The 16,462-nt window shown below is 74.0% G+C and overlaps 10 non-coding genes and 6 pseudogenes across 10 annotated transcripts; all 16 read right to left on the bottom strand.

Annotated features, from left to right (window-relative positions):
• Positions 1–414: 414 nt before the first annotated feature.
• LOC133075372 (5S ribosomal RNA) lies at positions 415–533 on the bottom strand (annotated as a pseudogene).
• Positions 534–1,479: 946 nt separating this feature from the next.
• LOC133077434 (5S ribosomal RNA) lies at positions 1,480–1,598 on the bottom strand. The gene has a single exon (XR_009697719.1). It is a non-coding gene; the product is annotated as a 5S ribosomal RNA (ribosomal RNA).
• Positions 1,599–2,516: 918 nt separating this feature from the next.
• Positions 2,517–2,635, bottom strand: LOC133077387 (5S ribosomal RNA). The gene has a single exon (XR_009697711.1). It is a non-coding gene; the product is annotated as a 5S ribosomal RNA (ribosomal RNA).
• A 909-nt stretch (positions 2,636–3,544) lies between these two features.
• LOC133075365 (5S ribosomal RNA) lies at positions 3,545–3,663 on the bottom strand (annotated as a pseudogene).
• Positions 3,664–4,609: 946 nt separating this feature from the next.
• LOC133077348 (5S ribosomal RNA) lies at positions 4,610–4,728 on the bottom strand. Its single transcript, XR_009697703.1, has one exon. It is a non-coding gene; the product is annotated as a 5S ribosomal RNA (ribosomal RNA).
• A 917-nt stretch (positions 4,729–5,645) lies between these two features.
• Positions 5,646–5,764, bottom strand: LOC133077293 (5S ribosomal RNA). The gene has a single exon (XR_009697694.1). It is a non-coding gene; the product is annotated as a 5S ribosomal RNA (ribosomal RNA).
• A 909-nt stretch (positions 5,765–6,673) lies between these two features.
• LOC133075362 (5S ribosomal RNA) lies at positions 6,674–6,792 on the bottom strand (annotated as a pseudogene).
• Positions 6,793–7,738: 946 nt separating this feature from the next.
• On the bottom strand, positions 7,739–7,857 carry LOC133077223 (5S ribosomal RNA). The gene has a single exon (XR_009697690.1). It is a non-coding gene; the product is annotated as a 5S ribosomal RNA (ribosomal RNA).
• Positions 7,858–8,774: 917 nt separating this feature from the next.
• LOC133077169 (5S ribosomal RNA) lies at positions 8,775–8,893 on the bottom strand. The gene has a single exon (XR_009697674.1). It is a non-coding gene; the product is annotated as a 5S ribosomal RNA (ribosomal RNA).
• A 909-nt stretch (positions 8,894–9,802) lies between these two features.
• LOC133075356 (5S ribosomal RNA) lies at positions 9,803–9,921 on the bottom strand (annotated as a pseudogene).
• Positions 9,922–10,861: 940 nt separating this feature from the next.
• LOC133077106 (5S ribosomal RNA) lies at positions 10,862–10,980 on the bottom strand. Its single transcript, XR_009697664.1, has one exon. It is a non-coding gene; the product is annotated as a 5S ribosomal RNA (ribosomal RNA).
• Positions 10,981–11,898: 918 nt separating this feature from the next.
• LOC133077038 (5S ribosomal RNA) lies at positions 11,899–12,017 on the bottom strand. Its single transcript, XR_009697661.1, has one exon. It is a non-coding gene; the product is annotated as a 5S ribosomal RNA (ribosomal RNA).
• A 909-nt stretch (positions 12,018–12,926) lies between these two features.
• On the bottom strand, positions 12,927–13,045 carry LOC133075351 (5S ribosomal RNA; annotated as a pseudogene).
• A 946-nt stretch (positions 13,046–13,991) lies between these two features.
• LOC133076963 (5S ribosomal RNA) lies at positions 13,992–14,110 on the bottom strand. The gene has a single exon (XR_009697652.1). It is a non-coding gene; the product is annotated as a 5S ribosomal RNA (ribosomal RNA).
• A 918-nt stretch (positions 14,111–15,028) lies between these two features.
• LOC133076909 (5S ribosomal RNA) lies at positions 15,029–15,147 on the bottom strand. Its single transcript, XR_009697641.1, has one exon. It is a non-coding gene; the product is annotated as a 5S ribosomal RNA (ribosomal RNA).
• Positions 15,148–16,056: 909 nt separating this feature from the next.
• Positions 16,057–16,175, bottom strand: LOC133075343 (5S ribosomal RNA; annotated as a pseudogene).
• Between the last annotated feature and the right edge of the window lie 287 nt (positions 16,176–16,462).

The raw sequence follows: 16,462 nt of genomic DNA, 5'->3' as shown, positions 1-16,462 counted from the left end.
GGCCCCGGCCCCCGCCCCCGCTCCCGCCCCCGGCCGTGGCGAAACGGCGGAGGGGGGGCTTTTTCCGGAGGGAGCTGTGGAGAGACACACGGGCAGACAGGGGGCTGCGGCGCGGCTGGGCTCCGGTGGGGGCGGCCAAGTGCAGGTCGAGGGCCTCGCGGGCCGCACGGACGGCACCCCGGCCTGCGGCGGAGTCTGGGTCCGGGCCAGCCACAACGGGAGCGGCTGGGGTGGCGGCTGCCTTCCAGGGCCGCATTCTGGCCGCATGTCCAGCCAGCTCGGCGGGGAGCGATCCCTCCGGCGCGCTGTGTTGGGAGGGACGTGAGGAGGTGAGGCCTGCAGCGGTGCTCAGCGGGGGCGGAGGCGGCCTCGGCCGCGGGCCACTAAATGTCAAGGCGGAGCGGGAGGCAAAAAAGCCTACAGCACTCGGTATTCCCATGTGGTCTCCCATCCAGGTACGAAACAGGCCAGACCCTGATTAGCTTCCGAGATCAGACGAGGTGTGGTGCGTTCAGGGAGGTGTGGCCGTAGAATGCAGCGGGGGCCACGGTGTGCCTCTTGAGGCTTAGCTTCGCTGGTGCTGGCGACTTACCGCCAGCCCGGCAGCCAACCCTCTCCAGCGCGGCCCTGCCGTCCGCCCAGGCAAGCGACAGGAGGCCTCGAGGGCCCGGGGGTGGTGGAGTTGTGGGCGACTTCGCAGCTCAGGTCAGGCGGGACCCTCCAGGCCTGTAGGCGCTTGGCCCTCCGCCCCAGAGCCGCTCAACGCTCACAGGACTTGGCCCCGGAGGCTTAAGGGCCTGTGGCCCTCGGTCCCTTGTGCATTCCCCACCCTGTCAATCCACACAGTGCTAGGCGCAGCCCAGCCACGGCCTGGCCGGCCCGCCTGCCCAACGGCAGTTGGCCCGAAGCCACTGGGAGCCACCATTGAGCCGGCACGGCCCCTTAGACACAGCAACGCCACCCTTGCCCCCACGCCAACTGCCGAGCAAAGTTCCCGGCGCCTGGTGTCTAGCCAGCCCAGCGAACCGGTCCCAGCCCACGACCCCGCTCCCACTCTCGGCCGTGGCGAAGTGGCAAAGGGTGGGCTTTTTCCGGAGGGAGCTGTGGAGAGACACACGGGCAGACAGGGGGCTGCGGCGCGGCTGGGCTCCGGTGGGGGCGGCCAAGTGCAGGTCGAGGGCTTCGTGGGCCGCACGGACGGCACCCCGGCCTGCGGCGGAGTCTGGGTCCGGGCCAGCCACCACGGGAGCGGCTGGGGTGGCGGCTGCCTTCCAGGGCCGCCTTCTGGCCGCCTGGCCGGCCAGGCCGGCGCGGAGCGCCCCCTCTGGCGCGCTGTGGTGGGAGGGGCCGGAGGAGGTGGGGCCTGCAGCGCTGCCCGGCGGGGGCGGGGGCGGGGGCGGAGGCAGCGGCCTCGGCCTTGGCCTCGGCCTCGGCCTAGGCCGCGGGCGACTAAAGGAGAAGGCGGAGCGGGAGGCAAAAAGCCTACAGCACCCGGTATTCCCAGGCGGTCTCCCATCCAAGTACTAACCAGGCCCGACCCTGCTTAGCTTCCGAGATCAGACGAGATCGGGCGCGTTCAGGGTGGTATGGCCGTAGACGTTAAAAGGGGCCCGCGGAGTGCCTCTTGAGGCCCAGCTTCGCTGGCGCTTGCGCCTCCCCGCCAGCCCGGCGGCCAGCCCGCCCCGGCAGGGCCCCGCCGCCCGCCCAGGCAGGGCAACGGCGGCCTCGGGTACCAGGGGGGTGGCGGAGGGTTCGGCGACCTCCCAGCCCAGGGCGGGCGGGACCCACCAAACCGTTCGGCGCTTGGCGCCCCGCCCCAGATCCCGCACGTCGCTCACAGGGACGTGGCCCCGGAGGCTTCAGGGCCCGGGGCCCGCGGTCCCTTGGGCCTCCCCTCTGCCCGCCCACGCGGCGCTAGGCGCAGCCCAGCCGCAGCCCGGGCCGGCCCTCCTGCCCGACGGCAGTCGGCCCTTAACCCACTGGGAGCCACCATTGAGTCGGCACGGCCCCTTAGCCCCAGCAAGGCCACCCTTGCCCCCACGCCACCCGCCGAGCACAGGACCCGGCGCCTTGTGGCCGGCCGGCCCGGAGCACCGGCCCCGGCCCCCGCCCCCGCTCCCGCCCCCGGCCGTGGCGAAACGGCGGAGGGGGGGCTTTTTCCGGAGGGAGCTGTGGAGAGACACACCGGCAGATAGGTGGCTGCGCCGGGGCTGGGCGCTGGTGGGGGCGGCCAGGTGCAGGTCAAGGGGCTCGCGGGCCGCACGGCCGGCACCCGGGCCTGAGGCGGAGTCTGGGTTCAGGCCAGCCACCCCGGGAGCGGCTGGGATGCGGCTGCCTTCCAGGGCCGCCTTCTGGCCGCCTGGCCGGCCAGGCAGGCGGAGAGCGCCCCCTCTGGCGCGCTGTGGTGGGAGGGGCCGGAGGAGGTGGGGCCTGCAGCGGTGCCCGGCGGGGGCGGGGGCGGGGGCGGGGGCGGAGGCGGCGGGCGACTAAAGGAGAAGGCGGAGCGGGAGGCAAAAAGCCTACAGCACCCGGTATTCCCAGGCGGTCTCCCATCCAAGTACTAACCAGGCCCGACCCTGCTTAGCTTCCGAGATCAGACGAGATCGGGCGCGTTCAGGGTGGTATGGCCGTAGACGCAGGAGGGGCCCGCGCGGTGCCTCTTGAGGCCCAGCTTCGCTGGCGCCTGCGCCTTACCGCCATGCCGGCGGCCAGCCCTCTCCGGCAGGGCCCTGCCGCCCGCCCAGGCAGGCGACAGGAGGCCTCGGGGACCCGGGGGTGGCGGAGTGGTGGGCCACCTCGCAGCCCAGGGCGGGCGGGACGCTCCAGGCCCGTCGGCGCTTGGCGCCCCGCCGCAGATCCCGCTCGACGCTCACAGGGACGCGGCCCCGGAGGCTTCAGGGCCCGGCGGCCGCGGTCCCTTGGGCATCCCCCCCTGCCCGCCCACGCGGAGTTAGGCGCAGCCCGGCCACGGCCGGGCCGGCCCTCCGGCCGGGCAGCAGCTGGCCCGAAGCCACTGGGAGCCACCATGGAGTGGGCACGGCCCCTTAGCCCCAGCAAGGCCCCCCCTTGCCCCCACGCCGCCCGCCGAGCACAGGACCCCGGCCCTGGTGGCCGGCAGGCCCGGAGAAGTGGCCCCGGCCCCCGCCCCCGCTCCCGCCCCCGGCCGTGGCGAAACGGCGGAGGGGGGGCTTTTTCCGGAGGGAGCTGTGGAGAGACACACGGGCAGACAGGGGGCTGCGGCGCGGCTGGGCTCCGGTGGGGGCGGCCAAGTGCAGGTCGAGGGCCTCGCGGGCCGCACGGACGGCACCCCGGCCTGCGGCGGAGTCTGGGTCCGGGCCAGCCACCACGGGAGCGGCTGGGGTGGCGGCTGCCTTCCAGGGCCGCATTCTGGCCGCATGTCCAGCCAGCTCGGCGGGGAGCGATCCCTCCGGCGCGCTGTGTTGGGAGGGACGTGAGGAGGTGAGGCCTGCAGCGGTGCTCAGCGGGGGCGGAGGCGGCCTCGGCCGCGGGCCACTAAATGTCAAGGCGGAGCGGGAGGCAAAAAAGCCTACAGCACTCGGTATTCCCATGTGGTCTCCCATCCAGGTACGAAACAGGCCAGACCCTGATTAGCTTCCGAGATCAGACGAGGTGTGGTGCGTTCAGGGAGGTGTGGCCGTAGAATGCAGCGGGGGCCACGGTGTGCCTCTTGAGGCTTAGCTTCGCTGGTGCTGGCGACTTACCGCCAGCCCGGCAGCCAACCCTCTCCGGCGCGGCCCTGCCGTCCGCCCAGGCAAGCGACAGGAGGCCTCGAGGGCCCGGGGGTGGTGGAGTTGTGGGCGACTTCGCAGCTCAGGTCAGGCGGGACCCTCCAGGCCTGTAGGCGCTTGGCCCTCCGCCCCAGAGCCGCTCAACGCTCACAGGACTTGGCCCCGGAGGCTTAAGGGCCTGTGGCCCTCGGTCCCTTGTGCATTCCCCACCCTGTCAATCCACACAGTGCTAGGCGCAGCCCAGCCACGGCCTGGCCGGCCCGCCTGCCCAACGGCAGTTGGCCCGAAGCCACTGGGAGCCACCATTGAGCCGGCACGGCCCCTTAGACACAGCAACGCCACCCTTGCCCCCACGCCAACTGCCGAGCAAAGTTCCCGGCGCCTGGTGTCTAGCCAGCCCAGCGAACCGGTCCCAGCCCACGACCCCGCTCCCACTCTCGGCCGTGGCGAAGTGGCAAAGGGTGGGCTTTTTCCGGAGGGAGCTGTGGAGAGACACACGGGCAGACAGGGGGCTGCGGCGCGGCTGGGCTCCGGTGGGGGCGGCCAAGTGCAGGTCGAGGGCTTCGTGGGCCGCACGGACGGCACCCCGGCCTGCGGCGGAGTCTGGGTCCGGGCCAGCCACCACGGGAGCGGCTGGGGTGGCGGCTGCCTTCCAGGGCCGCCTTCTGGCCGCCTGGCCGGCCAGGCCGGCGCGGAGCGCCCCCTCTGGCGCGCTGTGGTGGGAGGGGCCGGAGGAGGTGGGGCCTGCAGCGCTGCCCGGCGGGGGCGGGGGCGGGGGCGGAGGCAGCGGCCTCGGCCTTGGCCTCGGCCTCGGCCTAGGCCGCGGGCGACTAAAGGAGAAGGCGGAGCGGGAGGCAAAAAGCCTACAGCACCCGGTATTCCCAGGCGGTCTCCCATCCAAGTACTAACCAGGCCCGACCCTGCTTAGCTTCCGAGATCAGACGAGATCGGGCGCGTTCAGGGTGGTATGGCCGTAGACGTTAAGAGGGGCCCGCGGAGTGCCTCTTGAGGCCCAGCTTCGCTGGCGCTTGCGCCTCCCCGCCAGCCCGGCGGCCAGCCCGCCCCGGCAGGGCCCCGCCGCCCGCCCAGGCAGGGCAACGGCGGCCTCGGGTACCAGGGGGGTGGCGGAGGGTTCGGCGACCTCCCAGCCCAGGGCGGGCGGGACCCACCAAACCGTTCGGCGCTTGGCGCCCCGCCCCAGATCCCGCACGTCGCTCACAGGGACGTGGCCCCGGAGGCTTCAGGGCCCGGGGCCCGCGGTCCCTTGGGCCTCCCCTCTGCCCGCCCACGCGGCGCTAGGCGCAGCCCAGCCGCAGCCCGGGCCGGCCCTCCTGCCCGACGGCAGTCGGCCCTTAACCCACTGGGAGCCACCATTGAGTCGGCACGGCCCCTTAGCCCCAGCAAGGCCACCCTTGCCCCCACGCCACCCGCCGAGCACAGGACCCGGCGCCTTGTGGCCGGCCGGCCCGGAGCACCGGCCCCGGCCCCCGCACCCGCTCCCGCCCCCGGCCGTGGCGAAACGGCGGAGGGGGGCTTTTTCCGGAGGGAGCTGTGGAGAGACACACCGGCAGATAGGTGGCTGCGCCGGGGCTGGGCGCTGGTGGGGGCGGCCAGGTGCAGGTCAAGGGGCTCGCGGGCCGCACGGCCGGCACCCGGGCCTGAGGCGGAGTCTGGGTTCAGGCCAGCCACCCCGGGAGCGGCTGGGATGCGGCTGCCTTCCAGGGCCGCCTTCTGGCCGCCTGGCCGGCCAGGCAGGCGGAGAGCGCCCCCTCTGGCGCGCTGTGGTGGGAGGGGCCGGAGGAGGTGGGGCCTGCAGCGGTGCCCGGCGGGGGCGGGGGCGGGGGCGGGGGCGGAGGCGGCGGGCGACTAAAGGAGAAGGCGGAGCGGGAGGCAAAAAGCCTACAGCACCCGGTATTCCCAGGCGGTCTCCCATCCAAGTACTAACCAGGCCCGACCCTGCTTAGCTTCCGAGATCAGACGAGATCGGGCGCGTTCAGGGTGGTATGGCCGTAGACGCAGGAGGGGCCCGCGCGGTGCCTCTTGAGGCCCAGCTTCGCTGGCGCCTGCGCCTTACCGCCATGCCGGCGGCCAGCCCTCTCCGGCAGGGCCCTGCCGCCCGCCCAGGCAGGCGACAGGAGGCCTCGGGGACCCGGGGGTGGCGGAGTGGTGGGCCACCTCGCAGCCCAGGGCGGGCGGGACGCTCCAGGCCCGTCGGCGCTTGGCGCCCCGCCGCAGATCCCGCTCGACGCTCACAGGGACGCGGCCCCGGAGGCTTCAGGGCCCGGCGGCCGCGGTCCCTTGGGCATCCCCCCCTGCCCGCCCACGCGGAGTTAGGCGCAGCCCGGCCACGGCCGGGCCGGCCCTCCGGCCGGGCAGCAGCTGGCCCGAAGCCACTGGGAGCCACCATGGAGTGGGCACGGCCCCTTAGCCCCAGCAAGGCCCCCCCTTGCCCCCACGCCGCCCGCCGAGCACAGGACCCCGGCCCTGGTGGCCGGCAGGCCCGGAGAAGTGGCCCCGGCCCCCGCCCCCGCTCCCGCCCCCGGCCGTGGCGAAACGGCGGAGGGGGGGCTTTTTCCGGAGGGAGCTGTGGAGAGACACACGGGCAGACAGGGGGCTGCGGCGCGGCTGGGCTCCGGTGGGGGCGGCCAAGTGCAGGTCGAGGGCCTCGCGGGCCGCACGGACGGCACCCCGGCCTGCGGCGGAGTCTGGGTCCGGGCCAGCCACCACGGGAGCGGCTGGGGTGGCGGCTGCCTTCCAGGGCCGCATTCTGGCCGCATGTCCAGCCAGCTCGGCGGGGAGCGATCCCTCCGGCGCGCTGTGTTGGGAGGGACGTGAGGAGGTGAGGCCTGCAGCGGTGCTCAGCGGGGGCGGAGGCGGCCTCGGCCGCGGGCCACTAAATGTCAAGGCGGAGCGGGAGGCAAAAAAGCCTACAGCACTCGGTATTCCCATGTGGTCTCCCATCCAGGTACGAAACAGGCCAGACCCTGATTAGCTTCCGAGATCAGACGAGGTGTGGTGCGTTCAGGGAGGTGTGGCCGTAGAATGCAGCGGGGGCCACGGTGTGCCTCTTGAGGCTTAGCTTCGCTGGTGCTGGCGACTTACCGCCAGCCCGGCAGCCAACCCTCTCCGGCGCGGCCCTGCCGTCCGCCCAGGCAAGCGACAGGAGGCCTCGAGGGCCCGGGGGTGGTGGAGTTGTGGGCGACTTCGCAGCTCAGGTCAGGCGGGACCCTCCAGGCCTGTAGGCGCTTGGCCCTCCGCCCCAGAGCCGCTCAACGCTCACAGGACTTGGCCCCGGAGGCTTAAGGGCCTGTGGCCCTCGGTCCCTTGTGCATTCCCCACCCTGTCAATCCACACAGTGCTAGGCGCAGCCCAGCCACGGCCTGGCCGGCCCGCCTGCCCAACGGCAGTTGGCCCGAAGCCACTGGGAGCCACCATTGAGCCGGCACGGCCCCTTAGACACAGCAACGCCACCCTTGCCCCCACGCCAACTGCCGAGCAAAGTTCCCGGCGCCTGGTGTCTAGCCAGCCCAGCGAACCGGTCCCAGCCCACGACCCCGCTCCCACTCTCGGCCGTGGCGAAGTGGCAAAGGGTGGGCTTTTTCCGGAGGGAGCTGTGGAGAGACACACGGGCAGACAGGGGGCTGCGGCGCGGCTGGGCTCCGGTGGGGGCGGCCAAGTGCAGGTCGAGGGCTTCGTGGGCCGCACGGACGGCACCCCGGCCTGCGGCGGAGTCTGGGTCCGGGCCAGCCACCACGGGAGCGGCTGGGGTGGCGGCTGCCTTCCAGGGCCGCCTTCTGGCCGCCTGGCCGGCCAGGCCGGCGCGGAGCGCCCCCTCTGGCGCGCTGTGGTGGGAGGGGCCGGAGGAGGTGGGGCCTGCAGCGCTGCCCGGCGGGGGCGGGGGCGGGGGCGGAGGCAGCGGCCTCGGCCTTGGCCTCGGCCTCGGCCTAGGCCGCGGGCGACTAAAGGAGAAGGCGGAGCGGGAGGCAAAAAGCCTACAGCACCCGGTATTCCCAGGCGGTCTCCCATCCAAGTACTAACCAGGCCCGACCCTGCTTAGCTTCCGAGATCAGACGAGATCGGGCGCGTTCAGGGTGGTATGGCCGTAGACGTTAAGAGGGGCCCGCGGAGTGCCTCTTGAGGCCCAGCTTCGCTGGCGCTTGCGCCTCCCCGCCAGCCCGGCGGCCAGCCCGCCCCGGCAGGGCCCCGCCGCCCGCCCAGGCAGGGCAACGGCGGCCTCGGGTACCAGGGGGGTGGCGGAGGGTTCGGCGACCTCCCAGCCCAGGGCGGGCGGGACCCACCAAACCGTTCGGCGCTTGGCGCCCCGCCCCAGATCCCGCACGTCGCTCACAGGGACGTGGCCCCGGAGGCTTCAGGGCCCGGGGCCCGCGGTCCCTTGGGCCTCCCCTCTGCCCGCCCACGCGGCGCTAGGCGCAGCCCAGCCGCAGCCCGGGCCGGCCCTCCTGCCCGACGGCAGTCGGCCCTTAACCCACTGGGAGCCACCATTGAGTCGGCACGGCCCCTTAGCCCCAGCAAGGCCACCCTTGCCCCCACGCCACCCGCCGAGCACAGGACCCGGCGCCTTGTGGCCGGCCGGCCCGGAGCACCGGCCCCGGCCCCCGCACCCGCTCCCGCCCCCGGCCGTGGCGAAACGGCGGAGGGGGGCTTTTTCCGGAGGGAGCTGTGGAGAGACACACCGGCAGATAGGTGGCTGCGCCGGGGCTGGGCGCTGGTGGGGGCGGCCAGGTGCAGGTCAAGGGGCTCGCGGGCCGCACGGCCGGCACCCGGGCCTGAGGCGGAGTCTGGGTTCAGGCCAGCCACCCCGGGAGCGGCTGGGATGCGGCTGCCTTCCAGGGCCGCCTTCTGGCCGCCTGGCCGGCCAGGCAGGCGGAGAGCGCCCCCTCTGGCGCGCTGTGGTGGGAGGGGCCGGAGGAGGTGGGGCCTGCAGCGGTGCCCGGCGGGGGCGGGGGCGGGGGCGGGGGCGGAGGCGGCGGGCGACTAAAGGAGAAGGCGGAGCGGGAGGCAAAAAGCCTACAGCACCCGGTATTCCCAGGCGGTCTCCCATCCAAGTACTAACCAGGCCCGACCCTGCTTAGCTTCCGAGATCAGACGAGATCGGGCGCGTTCAGGGTGGTATGGCCGTAGACGCAGGAGGGGCCCGCGCGGTGCCTCTTGAGGCCCAGCTTCGCTGGCGCCTGCGCCTTACCGCCATGCCGGCGGCCAGCCCTCTCCGGCAGGGCCCTGCCGCCCGCCCAGGCAGGCGACAGGAGGCCTCGGGGACCCGGGGGTGGAGGAGTGGTGGGCCACCTCGCAGCCCAGGGCGGGCGGGACGCTCCAGGCCCGTCGGCGCTTGGCGCCCCGCCGCAGATCCCGCTCGACGCTCACAGGGACGCGGCCCCGGAGGCTTCAGGGCCCGGCGGCCGCGGTCCCTTGGGCATCCCCCCCTGCCCGCCCACGCGGAGTTAGGCGCAGCCCGGCCACGGCCGGGCCGGCCCTCCGGCCGGGCAGCAGCTGGCCCGAAGCCACTGGGAGCCACCATGGAGTGGGCACGGCCCCTTAGCCCCAGCAAGGCCCCCCCTTGCCCCCACGCCGCCCGCCGAGCACAGGACCCCGGCCCTGGTGGCCGGCAGGCCCGGAGAAGCGGCCCCGGCCCCCGCCCCCGCTCCCGCCCCCGGCCGTGGCGAAACGGCGGAGGGGGGGCTTTTTCCGGAGGGAGCTGTGGAGAGACACACGGGCAGACAGGGGGCTGCGGCGCGGCTGGGCTCCGGTGGGGGCGGCCAAGTGCAGGTCGAGGGCCTCGCGGGCCGCACGGACGGCACCCCGGCCTGCGGCGGAGTCTGGGTCCGGGCCAGCCACCACGGGAGCGGCTGGGGTGGCGGCTGCCTTCCAGGGCCGCATTCTGGCCGCATGTCCAGCCAGCTCGGCGGGGAGCGATCCCTCCGGCGCGCTGTGTTGGGAGGGACGTGAGGAGGTGAGGCCTGCAGCGGTGCTCAGCGGGGGCGGAGGCGGCCTCGGCCGCGGGCCACTAAATGTCAAGGTGGAGCGGGAGGCAAAAAAGCCTACAGCACTCGGTATTCCCATGTGGTCTCCCATCCAGGTACGAAACAGGCCAGACCCTGATTAGCTTCCGAGATCAGACGAGGTGTGGTGCGTTCAGGGAGGTGTGGCCGTAGAATGCAGCGGGGGCCACGGTGTGCCTCTTGAGGCTTAGCTTCGCTGGTGCTGGCGACTTACCGCCAGCCCGGCAGCCAACCCTCTCCGGCGCGGCCCTGCCGTCCGCCCAGGCAAGCGACAGGAGGCCTCGAGGGCCCGGGGGTGGTGGAGTTGTGGGCGACTTCGCAGCTCAGGTCAGGCGGGACCCTCCAGGCCTGTAGGCGCTTGGCCCTCCGCCCCAGAGCCGCTCAACGCTCACAGGACTTGGCCCCGGAGGCTTAAGGGCCTGTGGCCCTCGGTCCCTTGTGCATTCCCCACCCTGTCAATCCACACAGTGCTAGGCGCAGCCCAGCCACGGCCTGGCCGGCCCGCCTGCCCAACGGCAGTTGGCCCGAAGCCACTGGGAGCCACCATTGAGCCGGCACGGCCCCTTAGACACAGCAACGCCACCCTTGCCCCCACGCCAACTGCCGAGCAAAGTTCCTGGCGCCTGGTGTCTAGCCAGCCCAGCGAACCGGTCCCAGCCCACGACCCCGCTCCCACTCTCGGCCGTGGCGAAGTGGCAAAGGGTGGGCTTTTTCCGGAGGGAGCTGTGGAGAGACACACGGGCAGACAGGGGGCTGCGGCGCGGCTGGGCTCCGGTGGGGGCGGCCAAGTGCAGGTCGAGGGCTTCGTGGGCCGCACGGATGGCACCCCGGCCTGCGGCGGAGTCTGGGTCCGGGCCAGCCACCACGGGAGCGGCTGGGGTGGCGGCTGCCTTCCAGGGCCGCCTTCTGGCCGCCTGGCCGGCCAGGCCGGCGCGGAGCGCCCCCTCTGGCGCGCTGTGGTGGGAGGGGCCGGAGGAGGTGGGGCCTGCAGCGCTGCCCGGCGGGGGCGGGGGCGGGGGCGGAGGCAGCGGCCTCGGCCTCGGCCTCGGCCTAGGCCGCGGGCGACTAAAGGAGAAGGCGGAGCGGGAGGCAAAAAGCCTACAGCACCCGGTATTCCCAGGCGGTCTCCCATCCAAGTACTAACCAGGCCCGACCCTGCTTAGCTTCCGAGATCAGACGAGATCGGGCGCGTTCAGGGTGGTATGGCCGTAGACGTTAAGAGGGGCCCGCGGAGTGCCTCTTGAGGCCCAGCTTCGCTGGCGCTTGCGCCTCCCCGCCAGCCCGGCGGCCAGCCCGCCCCAGCAGGGCCCCGCCGCCCGCCCAGGCAGGGCAACGGCGGCCTCGGGTACCAGGGGGGTGGCGGAGGGTTCGGCGACCTCCCAGCCCAGGGCGGGCGGGACCCACCAAACCGTTCGGCGCTTGGCGCCCCGCCCCAGATCCCGCACGTCGCTCACAGGGACGTGGCCCCGGAGGCTTCAGGGCCCGGGGCCCGCGGTCCCTTGGGCCTCCCCTCTGCCCGCCCACGCGGCGCTAGGCGCAGCCCAGCCGCAGCCCGGGCCGGCCCTCCTGCCCGACGGCAGTCGGCCCTTAACCCACTGGGAGCCACCATTGAGTCGGCACGGCCCCTTAGCCCCAGCAAGGCCACCCTTGCCCCCACGCCACCCGCCGAGCACAGGACCCGGCGCCTTGTGGCCGGCCGGCCCGGAGCACCGGCCCCGGCCCCCGCCCCCGCTCCCGCCCCCGGCCGTGGCGAAACGGCGGAGGGGGGGCTTTTTCCGGAGGGAGCTGTGGAGAGACACACCGGCAGATAGGTGGCTGCGCCGGGGCTGGGCGCTGGTGGGGGCGGCCAGGTGCAGGTCAAGGGGCTCGCGGGCCGCACGGCCGGCACCCGGGCCTGAGGCGGAGTCTGGGTTCAGGCCAGCCACCCCGGGAGCGGCTGGGATGCGGCTGCCTTCCAGGGCCGCCTTCTGGCCGCCTGGCCGGCCAGGCAGGCGGAGAGCGCCCCCTCTGGCGCGCTGTGGTGGGAGGGGCCGGAGGAGGTGGGGCCTGCAGCGGTGCCCGGCGGGGGCGGGGGCGGGGGCGGGGGCGGAGGCGGCGGGCGACTAAAGGAGAAGGCGGAGCGGGAGGCAAAAAGCCTACAGCACCCGGTATTCCCAGGCGGTCTCCCATCCAAGTACTAACCAGGCCCGACCCTGCTTAGCTTCCGAGATCAGACGAGATCGGGCGCGTTCAGGGTGGTATGGCCGTAGACGCAGGAGGGGCCCGCGCGGTGCCTCTTGAGGCCCAGCTTCGCTGGCGCCTGCGCCTTACCGCCATGCCGGCGGCCAGCCCTCTCCGGCAGGGCCCTGCCGCCCGCCCAGGCAGGCGACAGGAGGCCTCGGGGACCCGGGGGTGGCGGAGTGGTGGGCCACCTCGCAGCCCAGGGCGGGCGGGACGCTCCAGGCCCGTCGGCGCTTGGCGCCCCGCCGCAGATCCCGCTCGACGCTCACAGGGACGCGGCCCCGGAGGCTTCAGGGCCCGGCGGCCGCGGTCCCTTGGGCATCCCCCCCTGCCCGCCCACGCGGAGTTAGGCGCAGCCCGGCCACGGCCGGGCCGGCCCTCCGGCCGGGCAGCAGCTGGCCCGAAGCCACTGGGAGCCACCATGGAGTGGGCACGGCCCCTTAGCCCCAGCAAGGCCCCCCCTTGCCCCCACGCCGCCCGCCGAGCACAGGACCCCGGCCCTGGTGGCCGGCAGGCCCGGAGAAGCGGCCCCGGCCCCCGCCCCCGCTCCCGCCCCCGGCCGTGGCGAAACGGCGGAGGGGGGGCTTTTTCCGGAGGGAGCTGTGGAGAGACACACGGGCAGACAGGGGGCTGCGGCGCGGCTGGGCTCCGGTGGGGGCGGCCAAGTGCAGGTCGAGGGCCTCGCGGGCCGCACGGACGGCACCCCGGCCTGCGGCGGAGTCTGGGTCCGGGCCAGCCACAACGGGAGCGGCTGGGGTGGCGGCTGCCTTCCAGGGCCGCATTCTGGCCGCATGTCCAGCCAGCTCGGCGGGGAGCGATCCCTCCGGCGCGCTGTGTTGGGAGGGACGTGAGGAGGTGAGGCCTGCAGCGGTGCTCAGCGGGGGCGGAGGCGGCCTCGGCCGCGGGCCACTAAATGTCAAGGCGGAGCGGGAGGCAAAAAAGCCTACAGCACTCGGTATTCCCATGTGGTCTCCCATCCAGGTACGAAACAGGCCAGACCCTGATTAGCTTCCGAGATCAGACGAGGTGTGGTGCGTTCAGGGAGGTGTGGCCGTAGAATGCAGCGGGGGCCACGGTGTGCCTCTTGAGGCTTAGCTTCGCTGGTGCTGGCGACTTACCGCCAGCCCGGCAGCCAACCCTCTCCAGCGCGGCCCTGCCGTCCGCCCAGGCAAGCGACAGGAGGCCTCGAGGGCCCGGGGGTGGTGGAGTTGTGGGCGACTTCGCAGCTCAGGTCAGGCGGGACCCTCCAGGCCTGTAGGCGCTTGGCCCTCCGCCCCAGAGCCGCTCAACGCTCACAGGACTTGGCCCCGGAGGCTTAAGGGCCTGTGGCCCTCGGTCCCTTGTGCATTCCCCACCCTGTCAATCCACACAGTGCTAGGCGCAGCCCAGCCACGGCCTGGCCGGCCCGCCTGCCCAACGGCAGTTGGCCCGAAGCCACTGGGAGCCACCATTGAGCCGGCACGGCCCCTTAGACACAGCAACGCCACCCTTGCCCCCACGCCAACTGCCGAGCAAAGTTCCCGGCGCCTGGTGTCTAGCCAGCCCAGCGAACCGGTCCCAGCCCACGACCCCGCTCCCACTCTCGGCCGTGGCGAAGTGGCAAAGGGTGGGCTTTTTCCGGAGGGAGCTGTGGAGAGACACACGGGCAGACAGGGGGCTGCGGCGCGGCTGGGCTCCGGTGGGGGCGGCCAAGTGCAGGTCGAGGGCTTCGTGGGCCGCACGGACGGCACCCCGGCCTGCGGCGGAGTCTGGGTCCGGGCCAGCCACCACGGGAGCGGCTGGGGTGGCGGCTGCCTTCCAGGGCCGCCTTCTGGCCGCCTGGCCGGCCAGGCCGGCGCGGAGCGCCCCCTCTGGCGCGCTGTGGTGGGAGGGGCCGGAGGAGGTGGGGCCTGCAGCGCTGCCCGGCGGGGGCGGGGGCGGGGGCGGAGGCAGCGGCCTCGGCCTTGGCCTCGGCCTCGGCCTAGGCCGCGGGCGACTAAAGGAGAAGGCGGAGCGGGAGGCAAAAAGCCTACAGCACCCGGTATTCCCAGGCGGTCTCCCATCCAAGTACTAACCAGGCCCGACCCTGCTTAGCTTCCGAGATCAGACGAGATCGGGCGCGTTCAGGGTGGTATGGCCGTAGACGTTAAAAGGGGCCCGCGGAGTGCCTCTTGAGGCCCAGCTTCGCTGGCGCTTGCGCCTCCCCGCCAGCCCGGCGGCCAGCCCGCCCCGGCAGGGCCCCGCCGCCCGCCCAGGCAGGGCAACGGCGGCCTCGGGTACCAGGGGGGTGGCGGAGGGTTCGGCGACCTCCCAGCCCAGGGCGGGCGGGACCCACCAAACCGTTCGGCGCTTGGCGCCCCGCCCCAGATCCCGCACGTCGCTCACAGGGACGTGGCCCCGGAGGCTTCAGGGCCCGGGGCCCGCGGTCCCTTGGGCCTCCCCTCTGCCCGCCCACGCGGCGCTAGGCGCAGCCCAGCCGCAGCCCGGGCCGGCCCTCCTGCCCGACGGCAGTCGGCCCTTAACCCACTGGGAGCCACCATTGAGTCGGCACGGCCCCTTAGCCCCAGCAAGGCCACCCTTGCCCCCACGCCACCCGCCGAGCACAGGACCCGGCGCCTTGTGGCCGGCCGGCCCGGAGCACCGGCCCCGGCCCCCGCCCCCGCTCCCGCCCCCGGCCGTGGCGAAACGGCGGAGGGGGGGCTTTTTCCGGAGGGAGCTGTGGAGAGACACACCGGCAGATAGGTGGCTGCGCCGGGGCTGGGCGCTGGTGGGGGCGGCCAGGTGCAGGTCAAGGGGCTCGCGGGCCGCACGGCCGGCACCCGGGCCTGAGGCGGAGTCTGGGTTCAGGCCAGCCACCCCGGGAGCGGCTGGGATGCGGCTGCCTTCCAGGGCCGCCTTCTGGCCGCCTGGCCGGCCAGGCAGGCGGAGAGCGCCCCCTCTGGCGCGCTGTGGTGGGAGGGGCCGGAGGAGGTGGGGCCTGCAGCGGTGCCCGGCGGGGGCGGGGGCGGGGGCGGGGGCGGAGGCGGCGGGCGACTAAAGGAGAAGGCGGAGCGGGAGGCAAAAAGCCTACAGCACCCGGTATTCCCAGGCGGTCTCCCATCCAAGTACTAACCAGGCCCGACCCTGCTTAGCTTCCGAGATCAGACGAGATCGGGCGCGTTCAGGGTGGTATGGCCGTAGACGCAGGAGGGGCCCGCGCGGTGCCTCTTGAGGCCCAGCTTCGCTGGCGCCTGCGCCTTACCGCCATGCCGGCGGCCAGCCCTCTCCGGCAGGGCCCTGCCGCCCGCCCAGGCAGGCGACAGGAGGCCTCGGGGACCCGGGGGTGGCGGAGTGGTGGGCCACCTCGCAGCCCAGGGCGGGCGGGACGCTCCAGGCCCGTCGGCGCTTGGCGCCCCGCCGCAGATCCCGCTCGACGCTCACAGGGACGCGGCCCCGGAGGCTTCAGGGCCCGGCGGCCGCGGTCCCTTGGGCATCCCCCCCTGCCCGCCCACGCGGAGTTAGGCGCAGCCCGGCCACGGCCGGGCCGGCCCTCCGGCCGGGCAGCAGCTGGCCCGAAGCCACTGGGAGCCACCATGGAGTGGGCACGGCCCCTTAGCCCCAGCAAGGCCCCCCCTTGCCCCCACGCCGCCCGCCGAGCACAGGACCCCGGCCCTGGTGGCCGGCAGGCCCGGAGAAGTGGCCCCGGCCCCCGCCCCCGCTCCCGCCCCCGGCCGTGGCGAAACGGCGGAGGGGGGGCTTTTTCCGGAGGGAGCTGTGGAGAGACACACGGGCAGACAGGGGGCTGCGGCGCGGCTGGGCTCCGGTGGGGGCGGCCAAGTGCAGGTCGAGGGCCTCGCGGGCCGCACGGACGGCACCCCGGCCTGCGGCGGAGTCTGGGTCCGGGCCAGCCACCACGGGAGCGGCTGGGGTGGCGGCTGCCTTCCAGGGCCGCATTCTGGCCGCATGTCCAGCCAGCTCGGCGGGGAGCGATCCCTCCGGCGCGCTGTGTTGGGAGGGACGTGAGGAGGTGAGGCCTGCAGCGGTGCTCAGCGGGGGCGGAGGCGGCCTCGGCCGCGGGCCACTAAATGTCAAGGCGGAGCGGGAGGCAAAAAAGCCTACAGCACTCGGTATTCCCATGTGGTCTCCCATCCAGGTACGAAACAGGCCAGACCCTGATTAGCTTCCGAGATCAGACGAGGTGTGGTGCGTTCAGGGAGGTGTGGCCGTAGAATGCAGCGGGGGCCACGGTGTGCCTCTTGAGGCTTAGCTTCGCTGGTGCTGGCGACTTACCGCCAGCCCGGCAGCCAACCCTCTCCGGCGCGGCCCTGCCGTCCGCCCAGGCAAGCGACAGGAGGCCTCGAGGGCCCGGGGGTGGTGGAGTTGTGGGCGACTTCGCAGCTCAGGTCAGGCGGGACCCTCCAGGCCTGTAGGCGCTTGGCCCTCCGCCCCAGAGCCGCTCAACGCTCACAGGACTTGGCCCCGGAGGCTTAAGGGCCTGTGGCCCTCGGTCCCTTGTGC

Source organism: Eubalaena glacialis, chromosome 1, assembly GCF_028564815.1.
Source record: "Eubalaena glacialis isolate mEubGla1 chromosome 1, mEubGla1.1.hap2.+ XY, whole genome shotgun sequence".
NCBI lineage: Eukaryota > Metazoa > Chordata > Mammalia > Artiodactyla > Balaenidae > Eubalaena > Eubalaena glacialis.
The sequence above is the reverse complement of the archived record's forward strand: the minus strand, read 5'-3'. Positions and strand labels throughout refer to the sequence as shown.